At 45.5% G+C, this 14,265-nt stretch overlaps 1 protein-coding gene across 2 annotated transcripts in view; it reads right to left on the minus strand.

Annotated features, from left to right (window-relative positions):
• Window positions 1-14,265, minus strand: part of MAPK8 (mitogen-activated protein kinase 8) — a 140,790-nt gene that overhangs the window by 47,965 nt on the left and 78,560 nt on the right. For both annotated transcript variants that reach the window (XM_032797417.2, XM_032797420.2), the window contains exon 2: window positions 8,045-8,204. The gene's annotated coding sequence lies outside the window, so the exon portion shown is untranslated. The remainder of the gene's footprint in view (window positions 1-8,044; window positions 8,205-14,265) is intronic.

Below are 14,265 nucleotides of genomic sequence, written 5' to 3' on the forward strand. Positions count from 1 at the left end.
GTTCGGCCTGGCTGGCCTGGCCCATCGATGGATGACTACGAAGGGAGGCCAGGCTGACATATGACCTGCCGTTGTCCCTGGACCGGGAGGAGTGGCAGTGTTGGAAGCGATGCTGACCACTGGACTGTGATCCTGACGTGGAGGACCAGTACCATCGGTAATACCTGCTCCATGATCAGCTTCGGCAGGCAGACCCGTGATGGCGAGAAGAGGGTGATCGATGCCCAGGGCTGCAGAGGTGGTGCTATTGTGGGGTCCTGGAGCAGGATGACGAGCAGGAACAATGTCAACATTCGTGCTGTGACCGGCTGCGATAGCCCCTCCGAGATGAGGACCTTTGTGTTGTTTGCCTCGGTCCCGTCAGCGTTTTCTCCTCAAGGCAGAGCAGTGCCGAGAGTCTCAGTCAGACAGAACCCAACCAGATAGCCTGGTGGGCGTCGAGGGCGATCTACATGGATTTTGCCCTGAACAGTCGCTGGGCGGCAAACGGCGTCGGGAACGTTCCCTCGACCGAGATTGGTACAGTGATAGAGATGACTATGGAGATCTCAGCGGCGGCTTGCCTCTGGAGTGCGGGGCCAACATAGGCTGTGCTCGTGATACCGGTATGGGCATAAAATCTCGGGCTGACTGCAGGGTCTCCAGCTTGGAGGGCATCCAGACATCCAGGGAGGCCTGCTCCAAATGAGCCAGACTACTCCGCTCGACTTGAGTCAGAGGCCTAGAGGCTGGTGGGGATCAAGGACTGCCCAAGATGGGTCTAGCTCAGTCCTGGGTTTACTCCAGTGCTGTGGCGAAGAAGACCTCTTCCTAGCCTTCTTGGCGTGCCCCGTGGACAAGAAGCGGTGCTGACTAGTCGATGGGTACCGAAGGGTCACTGTGCACTGATACTGCGGTGCCCAGTGCCAACTCAGAGTGGCACGTCAGTGCCATGGTCAGCGCCGACTTCATCAGAATAGCCTGGAGCCTAATGTCCCTTTCTCTCTTGATCCGAGGCTTAAACGACCTGTAAATCTTGCAGCTATTGCTGAGATGAGTTTTCCCCAAACAGCGTAAAGAGTCTGCGTGCAGATCACTCACTGGCATAGATCACCTACAGGCGTCACACAACTTAAAACCCAGGGTATGGGGCATGCCCCAGCCTGAGCACTCTAGCTAAACTAAACTAACTACAGGTATCATACACTGAACGAACAAGCAGTTTTGGGGACGAGCTACAGCAAAGCTGGAGCAGAGCAGTTCCAAAGCACACACACTGGCGGCAAGAAGGAACTGAGGGTTGGGGGAGCACGCAACATTCCTTATATCACACCATGAAGCCACCACTCCAGGGGTCGCTGGGGCGCTCCCCTACGGGTACTGCTAGGGGGAAAACTTCTAGCACCGGTGCACGTGGTGAGCACGCACATCTACTGTGGAATACACATAAGCAATCATTCCAAGAAGAACTGACCCAACCACTTAAGGAAGAGGCACCCCGGGTTAAACTAGCAGCACCAAGCCCCAGAGCTCAAGTGACTGGGCCCCTAAGAGGGCAAAGGTGCAAAAAGAGCGAGGCTGAAGGCCAATCAGAGGCCACAATGAGTCGGAGCACTGAGGGAGAAAGAGGATAGTGTCATTAGACTGCCCAAACTGAGAGACCAGGGAATGCCTAGGGCCCCATACAGATGTTACCCCTGGGGGGAGTGGAGACATGTAGCTGCACAGTGTGCCAATACCGAGGAGCCTATGCAGTGTAACCTGGGGAACTGGGAAGACCCATGCACCCTAATTCACCTGGTGGGGGTCGCACTAACCCCGCATATGTACACCAGACCAGTAAAACTAAATGGGGCAGAAACCACGGCACTGGTTGATTCAGGGAGTGCGATCACGCTTATTTCAGGGAAGCTTGTGAAGCGCTGTCAGCTGCTGCAGACAAAGCACATGGGTGACACGTGTCCATGTGACAGTTAGTTACTACCCCACCATCCTGGTAAAAATTGAAATCCAGGGGAACACTACTGAGGTAGCAGCAGATGTAGTCCCTAAACTCCCATACCCAGTGCTCACAGGGAGGGACTTTCCAGGGTTTGGAGACTTACTCCTAGTAAGGGAATTGGAGAAAGGAGGAACCCTGAAGTTAGACATCCACAGAAGACTGTCAACCCCTACTCTTCTCTGAAATATCCCCAGATTTGTTCTCCACTCCCAGGCAGGGTAGAAAGACGAAAAGGAAAAGAAGAGTAGCTAAGGCCTTGGGAACCTGAATACTGACCCAAAGACAGAGGGTCATTCTTGTGGGTAGGCAGACCCAAGCAGCTGAAAAAGAGGCCACCCAGGAGGGAGAAGCACCCAAATCTGACCCCCACCCTAATGCCTCTGAACAAGCATAGGCAACAGAGACTGGCCCCCTAGATCTCTGGCAGATTAGCCCTGGGAGAGAAAATTTTGGACGGGACCAGGCTGAAGACCCAAGGTACAACAACACTAGGAAGGAGGTGATCGAAATAGATGGGGTCCCTGTGGAAGAGAAAACCTAGGGACCAGGACCCTACTTCTTAATGAAAAAGAATCTCTTGTACCGGGTTGCACCAGTAGAGGGGCAGAAGGTACAACAGATCCCAGTACCTCAAAAACACCAGAACACTATATTAAGTCTTGCCCACAGTCATCTTTCTGGGGGGATTTGGGGGTAGAGAAGACCCTTAATTAATTAAGACAGGCAGGCTAATCAGGGCACCTGGTTTAAAAAGGACCTCACTTCAGTCAGTGAGGGGCACACAAGAAGCTGAGAGTGAGAGAGGATGCTGCTGGAGGACCGAGGAGTACAAACGCTATCAGGCATCAGGAGGAACGTCCTGTGGTGAGGATAAAGAAGGTGTTTGGAGGAGGCCATGGGGAAGTAGCCCAGGGAGTTGTAGCTGTCACACAGCTGTTACATAAACACTGTAGACAACTGTGATCCACAGGGCCCTGGGCTGGAACCCAGAGTAGAGGGTGGGCTCGGGTTACCCCCATCCTCCTTCCCCCTACTGGATGTAAGAGGAGTTGAGCTGGACTGTGGGTCCCACCAGAGGGGAAGGTCCCTGGCCTATCCCCCGACCCACAAGGTGGATCAGCAGAGACTGCGGGGATTGTTCTCCTTCCTTTTCCCCATGCTGGCCAGTGATGAGGTTAGCTGAGTGAATGGCAGGTTTGAGCCACAAGCAAAAGTGGCCAGACTGAGGACTGCTGTGAATCTCTGAGGTGAGCAAAATCCACCAATAAATGCAGGACCCACCAAGGCAGAGGAGGAACTTTGTCATAACATGCACTGATTTAGAAGCTGTGACAGGGATTATAGTGAGACAGAATGGCCTCCCACTGAGCCAGAGGGGGAAGGACCGCTTTCTGAACCCAGGTGGGTGGAGCCAGGCCATGATCGCCCCTCCTACCAGAAGTCAGGAGGCAGGACAGGAAGTATAAAGTGCAGATTCCCTGGAGCTCAGTTTAGCTGCAGCTGCCAAAGGAGACAGATGCCTCCTTCCCACTCCTGAGAGGGGAGACCGCAGCAGATCCCTGCAGAGCTGAAAACTGACCAGAACTCCCTGCTGCCAAGGCACTGAGGAGTCACTGGGACTGCCACTGGCATTCTACCCCGATGAAAAGGAGGACCCCTCCCCCCCCCATGGATCCAGGTATACTCCAAGGAGAGGGGAGGAAGTGGCCCAGGGGCAGCTGACCCCAGTCTGGCTGTGTTACTGCCAGAGATCCGGTCAGCATATTGCTGCTGGATTCCCCGCTGACCCAGTGGTGAAATATTCCACCACTGTTAAGGTCCTGGGTTGGGGCCTTCTGGAGTCAGGTGGGCTGGGCTCTCCTATCCCCTGCTACCCCACCCCCGGGGTGGCAGCCTCCCCTCTCTAGGCCAAGAGGCCTGCATTTGTCAGCTGGAGCTAGGACACTCGAACCCTGTGTTGCCCTGACTGTGGGCCGGAGCTTTAAACTGCTGCCCCACCCTGACTGAGGGCCCAGCCTTACGAACTTGTGCTGCTCTGCCCAGATAATGGGCCAGAGCCCCTAACTCTTTGCTGCTCTGTCCTGATTACAGGCCAAGGCCATAGACAGTTTGCCGCCCTGCCCTGCTGGAAGACCTGGGTCCCAGAGACTCATTCCGACTGCAGGTCGGAGCAGTTGTTTACTAATTCCCTGACTGTGGGAATATCCAGTGAGGTGGAGTGGCCTCCCTCTGACCCAGAGGGGAAAGGACCACCACTAACCCATGACAGGTTCACATCATACCAATCTTGAAAGGGTTAATGAGGCTAAGGAGGGGGCCAATTAACTTGATAGGTCACACCTGAGGGGAATTACGCTGGATAAACAGCCCCTGATTGGCAACAGAGCCCAACAGAGCCCAACTGAGAAGGGACAGGTGGGATTATGAGAAAGCCAGGAAGTTGGCAGCAGCATGGGCTACAGTCACTATGTAGCCTTAGGGAGAGAAAGGAGGAAACCAAGGGGAGAATCAAAGCAAATCACAAAGAGAGCACCCTGAGTTGCAGAGAGAGAGAAAGAGGGGCAAGGCATGCAGATGAGCAGCAGAAAGGGGTGTTGGACTTGGCAGGAGCTAATTCCCAAAGTGGCCAGGAGGAGATGCCCCCATGGTGAGTAAACCCCATGACAGGAGCCTTTTCCCTTGGGAACCTATTGCACAGTCTCGATGTTCTTCCAGAAATTCAGCCTGAGTTTTCCTTTAAACTCATCCCATTCCACTTAGTAATACTCACTTTTAGTATCCTAAACAATTCCTCTTCCTCACTATGTCTCTACTGCCTTCAGGTATTCGACAAGTGTGTCTACATTCCCTATCCCCACTTCAGCCATGTTATTGTACATTTAGTTTTTAATCTCTCCATCTATTTAAGAATTCTTAAGGTGGCCTCCTGGTATTAAAGGGGCTCCAAACTGAATGTAACTACCATGAAAATTGTGGCTATCCATGACAACACCGACCCGTCCAGAATTCACATTAGCTCTTTTGCTATCCACATCACAGTGCAAGCTCCTATTTTACTTTGTTGCCAACTATCAACCCTAATAATGCCTTGTTCAACACTGTTACTCTTCAAGTGTCTCACCTGTACTACCTGCATTTTTTCAAATGCATTACCTTTCCTTTGTCCATTTTACTGTCAGAAATTTACATATAAATACAGATTATAACAGGTTCCATTCTAGAGGTTCAGGCAATTTTATTTCGTGCCCATACTCCTACCTTCAAGTAGTTTCTTTTGTCATTACTATGGCCTCTTGGTATTATCTCCTGATTTAGTATCAGCTGAAAGTTAATGCTCTATTTACATCTCCTTCCTGATCATTCACAAAAATGTAAAATAAGCCTGGACCTAACACTTATCCCAGGAGTAGACCTATCCCTGGAGCAATTCCAATTCTCTGCCTGAAATTACTACTTGCTATCTTTAATCTCCAGCCCTCACCTAATTTTCATTTCACATGGCATTGTTTATAACCAAATCAGTTTTAAGTTAGCTTTAGGAACAAACAACCCAGGAATGCAGGGGCAAGATTAGAAAGGCAAAGGCACAAAATGAGCTCAAACTAGCTACAGGAATAAAGGGAAACAAGAAGACTTTATCAATACATTAGAAGCAAGAGGAAGATCCAGGACAGGGTAGGCCCACTGCTCAGTGAAGAGGGAGAAACAGTAACAGGAAACTTGGAAATGGCAGAGATGCTTATATGACTATTTAGGTTTTATAACAGAGTAAAGTCTGAAGGAATGCCTACATAAGATGAATGCAATTGGGAAAGGGCGTAGTACTAGTAATTGAAAATAAAAAAGTATACCATGTTAAAAATCATTAGAAATGCGTTAGATACATGCAAGTCAAACCCAGGGCCGAATGAAAAGCAATCCAGAACTCAGGAACTATACAGATGGTCGATGGTATCTGTAGCGCTCTAGCTATTTATCTTGGAAATCATTGTGGGACGATTTCCGCATTCTAGCAGAAGACTCGAAAGGGCACAAGATATGATCCCATTCTATAAAAAGGGAATAAAAACAACCCAGGAAAATACTATAGACCAGTTAGTTTACGTATCTGTGAGCAGGGAAGATAATGGAGCAAGTATTAAAGAAATTATCTGCAAACACTATGGAAGGTTGGTAGTGGATAGGGAATAGCACCACGGATTTGTAAAGAACAAATCGTGTCAAACCAATCTGATCTGCTTTCTTTGATAGGATAACGAGTCTTGTGGATAAGGAAAGCAACGGTGCATGTGGTATCACTAGACTTTAGTATAGGCATTTGATATGGTCTCGCATGATACCCTTATCGCGATAAACTAGGCAAATACAATTTAGATGGGGATACTATAAGGTGGTGCAATAACTGGCTGGATAACCGTACCAGGGAGTAGTTATTAATGGCTCCCAATCTCTAAGGAAAGGTATAACAAGTGGGTTCCGCAGGGTCTATTTGGACGGCTCTGTTCAATATCTTCATCAACACTTAGATATTAGCATAGAAAGTATGCTTATTAGTTTGCAGATACGCCAAACTGGGAGGGATGCAACTGCTTTGGAGGACAGGGTCATAATTCAAAATGATCTGGACAAATTGGAGAAATGGTCTGAGGTAAAGGATTAAGTTTAACAAAAGACAAATGCAAAGTGCTCACTTAGAAGGAACAATCAGTTTCACACATACAGAATGGGAAGAGACTGTCTAGGAAGGAGTACGGCAGAAAGGGATCTAGGGGTCATAGTGGACCACATAGTTAAATGAGTCAACAGTGTGATGCTGTGTGCAAAAAAAGCAAACATGATTCTGGGATGCATTAACAGGTGTGTTGTGACGCAAGACATGGAAGTCATTTTTCCGCTCCACTCTGCCTCAACTGGAGTATTGTGTCCAGTTCTGGGCACTGCATTTCAAGAAGATTGGAGAACTGAAAGGATCCAGGAAGAGCAACAAGAATGATTAAAGGTCTGAGAACATGATGTGGTCTGAGATTATTAAGTGTCCACCAAGACCATTACAGGTTAGAAGGCAAGATGCACTGATGAGTTGGAGAGGGAAGGGACATGACATGTCATTACAATTAGTTCCTCACTTTGGTGGCTACACTTGCAGCTATAGAGTGCTTTGAGTTAACAGGCCTTGGAGAGTGCACTAGGAAAGCACTTCAGTCTGTCCACACTGACAGCTGCAAGTGCTGGCGTGGTCACACTTGCGGCATTTGCAGCAGCACTCGGGAGCGGTGGATTATGGGCAGCTTCCCAGCGTTACAATGGCTGCAATGTGCTTCCTAAATGGGGTGGGGGGAGGAGAGTGCGTTGTTTGTATGGGCGGGAAGAGGAGGAGGTTTTGGAGTATGAAGTGTGTCAGCACTATCTTGTAAGTTCAGATCCCCCTAACCCCTGCCTCTCACCACTAGTACATGTTTGCTCTGCCCATTACAGATAAGCAGCCACTGTCTGATATGGAGCTCTGAAAAGGACTCTGCATTCCTCAGCCAATTTCATCCAACAAGAGAAAGAGGCGCCACTTGACTTAAGGGGATTATGGGAGTTTCGGAGGTCTAGTCGAACGCTATAATGTAACTCCTCGTTCACACTGGCCCTGGGGCATCTCAGCAATACGCAACAGCCATTATCCTCTCGTGAGAGGGGAGTACAGAAGCGTCTAGCCAGGGAGTCAGAGCACTCTACGTGCCTTGCCAGAGTGACAAGGAGTAAGGTAGAGCGCTCTGGGAGGCTTTTTGCAGTATAAATGCCAGTGTGCGCACCCTTGAGCAATCAAATTCTCTCTCACACACATCCAAAGAAGGTGAGCTGTAGTCCACAACCTTATGCTGAAATAATTTTTTAGTCTCTAAGGTGCCACGCAAGTACTTCCGTTCTTTTTACAGATACAGCTACAACACGGCTGCTACTCTGAAACACATCCTGCTGACTCTACCCACTTTCAGTAAGATACAGTAGTCACCACAATCATTTCCTTCTAAATAAGCTACGATTATTTACGCTCAAATTTAAAGAAAATCTTACCATCATTCCTTTGTGCCCTGATCTATAGGTTTTTAAATTCTGGTTATCTGCGTAAGTACACGAAAGTAGAATCTCCAATCTCACACTGTAGAAATTGCTGTCACGCTGCTTCTGCTCATGACGACAATTTAGTTAGATAGCTATCCAAAATTCTCTCAACCTGTAAAAACAAAAAAACAATTGTATATGCCAAACTTTTGGTCTAAGTATCAAATACAAAAAGTTGTCTTATCAGAGATTTCTTCTCCTAGATAACTTGCCATTGTATAGGGAACATCTCCAGTGAGACGACACTAGAGCTGTCACTCTGAGGTTTAGACTGTAAGGCAGGGTTCTCAAACTGTGGTCTATGGATAGTTCCCTCTAAGGTGCACGGCTGGGAGGCCCACACAAAGAAACCTAAGGGCCACCTACCTAATTAGTGGAGCGGCAGGCATGGCTCCACTAATTAGGTGCTGGACCCTGGAGAAGAGCACGAGCAGGATGAGGGTGGTGTCACTGGGGGTGGGGGGGGGAAATAAGGAGTAGGTGGGAGGGGGCAGTGGGTGAGAAGGGGGGTGGAGGGAATTTCGGATATGCAGGGTGTGTGGCTGGAGAAAGAGCAACTTTTCCAGCTCCAGGCTGCAGCTGCCGAGGAGAACCTCCCCGCCCCTTACAGCCCACCCCCAGGGGCTGCCATGGCAGGGAAAGAGGGCACCATCCATTGCATTAGAAAGGGTAAGACTATGGATATTAAAATATGAGTTGTGCTTTAGTTGTAGGACAAAAGGTTAATTTTTTTATACAGCACTTTTATCAACCACCAACATTAAGTGGTGCGCCAGACCCTCAATTTTTGAAATGGTCCATGGGAAAAAAAAGTTTGAGAATCACTTGCTGTAAGGTGTTAGGCAGAGACAGTGTCTTTGTACGTATCTGTCAGCCACTTGGATAAAGGCACCCGATCAGGATCAGGGTCACATGAAGAACTATTGCAATAGAAACAAACTATTAATATACGCCTGAGGCTAAAAACAAATCCTCCGTACAGAGGCCTAACCACAGCATGGCACTCCACCTGAAACAATCGACTACTCGAATTATGATATTTTTATACATAGTGTTACAGTGAACAGGTAAGAAACGGATTACTAGTAATTGGGGATAGTATCTTTGTTATGCAAAGTTGTTATTCTTATGGTTAGGTGTGTGAAAACTAACTCTCTGAATAGGAAGAGAGTTTGTTATAGATATATTTACTGATCATTTTTATTTTTATTTATTATTTATCGCCTCAAAGGAGGAATTATTTGACTTCTTTTGATTATTTTACTGAGGATATTAATCTAAATTTTATGATGAAATATTTATCGTATATTTTCCTTTTCCGAAAGGATATAACTGTATTTTTTAATACTAAGCTATTTATTGTTGTGTAACATCATTTTATCTCTTTCTCAATTATTTATTTTATCTTGATCACACTTCAGTCTTGACTACATGTTAGCCAAATCTAAAATGCACTTACGATAGATAAATGTTCCTAATAATAACTATAATGTTAAATTTTTTTATATTTATTGGAACTTGTATTAATATTTAATTAATTTATTTCTATCTTTATAGGATTTGATTTAATAATTAGAGCTGTGAAAGATAGGCTTGGATAGCACTGTTTGTGTTTTGCGCCTAAGTGTTCCAGGCAAGTATACTAAATGATTGCTGCTACAGATTGCTATTACAACGGTTCTTTAATAATAGTTATCTTGCCTAGGGAGCAAAAGGATATTGTACTTATTTTAAGGGAGGAAAGACTGGGCAAAGCAAAAGAGTGTCCATGTGTATGAAAATTGGAGTTGCACAGGAAGTGAGATATATCTTTTACCTAACAGGTAACTTTCAATGCCCTGGAATTTAATAGTTTACCTAAAACTGTGTGCGTAGCGCGGTTCTGACTGGAACAGATAAGAATGACAAAAAAAATGATCAACAGTAAAAGGAAGAAAAAAGAGAGACGAGAGGGAAAAAAGGAAGTCTTACCATAGGCTACATATTCCTTAAAGATCCCTAGGTTAAAGTTGCATCAACAAACTGTCCAAAAAAAAAACAAACCCCAAAAAAACCCAAAACCTCACAACCCAATATTAAGCTTACATTATGTAACTTTAACTCTGCTCTTTTATGTACATGCACTACTAGTCTGAGATTAAATACTGTTTCTCTCCTGTCTCCTGTGCATGGCTGTGAATTAATTTTGGGTGAATGCTAACTGTGCAGTCTCAGTGTTCTCTTAATACAGGTTTTGTGTGGAATTAATAGAGTAAAGGGTCCTTAGTAGGGTATCTAATATTAAAACCTCACACATTTGACTAGAACAAGAAGTGTTTGACCTCTAATGGCTCAGAAAGAGCATGTTGTTTTAATACATTACTTTAGTCATTTACTCAGCTGCTTAACAGAAACAATGACATATTCTTAGCTCCCATGCAGCACTATATTGTTATTAATTTGTATTATATATACTTGCTTTATTTTAAAAGACATTTGAAAATAGGAACAATATTTTCTTCAGGGAGAGAATCAGAAATTGGTGTTTGTGGCTAGTCTGTTTACACAGAAGTCATACATTTGGTGTGATCCATTAAAATAAGTGTTCTAAAATTAGAATTCTTCAAGAATCTAAAAATTTAGCAAATTCAGTTCTCAGTTAGCTGATCTGCATTCAGTTCAGCTACAATAAAATAACGGGAACTAGAGAGGACTAAAATGATGTATTTTTAAATTATTTACTATATTATATAATCTAAAATAAACTGCATCAGAGGGATCATCTGTCTGAGAAGAAAGCCTTATGAAACTAGCTCTCTTTGCAACTGTTAAATTGTACCTTTGTCACACAAACCTCAACGGCTCAATTCACTAACTATAGGAGCTGATGTCAACTCACCGAAGAGGATGTAGAGGTTCCCCTTACTATGGAATGCCCCCTTACTATGGAATGCCTCACTGGAGCAGACACAACTGTCACGACAACAAGAAAGGAAAGCTGTATAAAAGTTCTGAGTCCTTACTGTACACCAGGGGTAGGCAACCTATGGCATGTGTGCCGAAGGCGGCGCACAAGCTGATTTTCAGCAGCACTCACACTGCCCAGGTCCTGGCCACCAGTCCAGGGGACTCTGCATTTTAATTTAATTTTAAATGAATCTTCCTAAACATTTTTTAAAACCTTATTTACTTTACATACAACAATAGTTTAATTATATATTATAGACTTATAAAAACATTAAAATGTATTACTGGCACGTGAAACCTTAAATTAGAGTGAATAAATGAAGACTCGGCACACCACTTCTGAAAGGTTGCTGATCCCTGCTGTAAACAAAGGAGGGAGACAACTATATGGATCTAGATTTGCTTCCCTTAGGCCTGTACTACATGACCCCATGAGTGGCTCCTCCTCCTTTCTCCCACACCATAAATGCCCATCAGGGTTTTTTCTTTGGTCTCTCTCTCTCTCTCTGTTCATGGATGACCTCACCTGCTCATTTGGCTTCAGCCCAAGCAGTAGGGTGACAACTCTCACATCTCCCACCTTGTTCAGTCTCCAGACTATGGCTTTCTGACAAGTGCTCTTGTAACTCAAACCTAGCACAGTGAGCAGTCGCCTCTTCTTCCCACAATCCCCTCATCACCCTTCCCACAGTCAATCCCACTATCCTATCACTCAAGTATATGGATCTGAATTTGATTCCCTTAGGCTTGTACTACATGACTCCACCAGTGGCTCCTCCTCCTTTCTCCCACTTCACTCCACTTCATAAAAGCCCAACAGGGTTTTTTCTTTGGTCTCTCTCTCACTCTCTCCACTATCCTATCACCCATGCTTGGTGTCGGCTCAGATTCCATTCCCCCCAGTCACATCCAGGCTGGCACCAATTTTGGTGGCTCTCTTCCTTTAGAGCAACATCTCTAAAATCTGTTCTTTCCTCCTCATTGTTATGTAATCTCCACCTCCACTACAGCAACAACTTCCTCGCTGGCTTCTCTGGTGGACAACTTGCTCCTCTAGACCACACCCAAAATGCTTTTTTGAGGATCATCTTCCTCACGACCTGTTTGAAGTGCACACAGATAACTCTGCTGCTCAAATTCTGTTACATTCTGTCCCCCTAACCTTCAAGGCTCTGCACAGCTCCATTCCTGCTTCCACCTCATTTTGTCCCATTCCCCCACCTTGTGTGGAGCAAAGGAAACATGTCCCCAAACTGTTTCCTTTGTATACTTTCCCGGGGTTTTTCTTCCAAGATTCCACTAACACTTCAGCCTTGTTTACACTGAGGGATAACTGCCAGGCCTCAGCAAAATCGCACACTAGTCAACACCAACTAAGCTGCAATATATATCACCTGAGCTTACCTTCCATATAAACAAGGCTGGAGTAGTTTCCCCTTCAGTGACTGATAATCATCTTCTTGTTTTGTTTTTAAGAGGAGGAATTTTAAAACTACATTTAAGAAATAATGCACCAGAGAACAATAAAAAAATGCATCATTTTGAGACTGGACCTTCATAAAATGCACCACAGCATTCCACATCTGATTCCAGACCCATGAGATTTACCATAGAACCCTCCTCTCCTGGGGGTACAATGGAGAGCCAGAATCTTTAGATTTTATTTTTTAAAATACAATTTGGTTCTAGCCCTCATAGCTAGCAACATAACTTGAGCATGAACCCACCAAACTGAAGCAACATTGTTTTTTCAGTCTGCACACTGTATGAACCAATAGTACTAAGAAGCATGAACAGCCCCAAGTATCTTAATTCGAAAATCTAAATGATAATATAAATGTCACTTTAGTTTACTTGTTTTAGCACAAATGACCAGGAAACAGTCACGGTTCAGCCCCACACAGCCTCAGGTGGCATATTCATTAAATAACTACAAAAACCCTTTTGGTTTAAGTCATTAAAAAAATTCATTTGTGGTCCTGTAGTAGGTACAGCACCGCTTTAATTTGAAGTATTTTTATACTATGTCACCCCATTACCATTTGAGGAGCTTGAGTGTGAGCAGATGAGTGCTGTTTAAAAGGCACAAAGCAGTACAAAGGCAAGAGCTAGGGAACTAAAATTACCTGCTAATCTGTCCCTAAAACCCACCCCAGTAGGAGGAGCTAGGACAGAGGCCGAAATACCAGGCCAGAGGCCTTACTGACATACCGGGGCAATCAACTGCAGGTCTGGATAGCCTACACTTGGATAGGCCCCCAGACATGTGCACAGAGAGATACCATATGTTTGGGGAGGGGAAGTGACTCCAGAGCACTGGCTATAAGCTTTTGTCGCTCCCTGCCGCAGAGGGGGAGAACATTTGTTTTTCAGCCAGGCCAATGCAGAGCACCCAGAGAAGAGACTGAGCCCCAGTACTATACTGTGCCCACAATGGTGCCTGCCAACTGAACCCAGTGAGCCTCCTCTGCACCAGGAGCTGGCCAGAGACCCACTCCAGCCAAAAGGGACAGCTACCAACTTTCCAACAAGAAATGCACTACTTCTCCATCTCCAACTCCACTAGCCTGTGCGGATGCTTGGGATGCATTTTCATGGTTTTTGTAGGGGGTTCAGAAATTAAGGGAATGTTTAATTATTGCTGTGTGACAGTTAGTAGCTATCCCTGATTCCCTTGCCTTTCCCATTTGTCGTTGGTTCCTGAGCTTTCCTGTTTTCAGGGTTTTTTTTTTTTTTTTTATTGCCCCATTCTTTCCCTGGAATAAAAACATTCGTATATTCTTAAAATTGGTTCCTCTAATTATCTGCAACTCTTAGAGGTCATAGGGTCACTACGTTATGTACCTAGCACTAAGTGACATCACAAACTCAAACAACCCGGGTCGCTGATGCTAAAAAGGGTGAGGAGGGGGATTAAAGGGATTACGGGGGGACCGGGAATACTTCAGGAGAGAGACACAAATATACATGTAGATCACCGTTTAAAAAATGTGCATGCACTGTGCTTTTGGTAATGTGCTACCTCACTTATGTAATCAGAAGGTGTGATAATGAAGGGGGTGTAGCTCCCTTTTATGGACACCCAGTTAGCTATGAAGTTCCTCTTGGTGGATGTTCTCTTGCTTGCTTTACCTATAAAGGGTTAAAGTCCCCAAGTAAGAGGAGGGAGTGGGCACGTGACAAGAGAGCCAATGGAAGGCTAAAACTTTTTAATGAAGGAGAAAAAC

This window comes from Chelonoidis abingdonii, chromosome 16 (genome assembly GCF_003597395.2).
Source record: "Chelonoidis abingdonii isolate Lonesome George chromosome 16, CheloAbing_2.0, whole genome shotgun sequence".
Classification (NCBI taxonomy): Eukaryota; Metazoa; Chordata; order Testudines; family Testudinidae; genus Chelonoidis; species Chelonoidis abingdonii.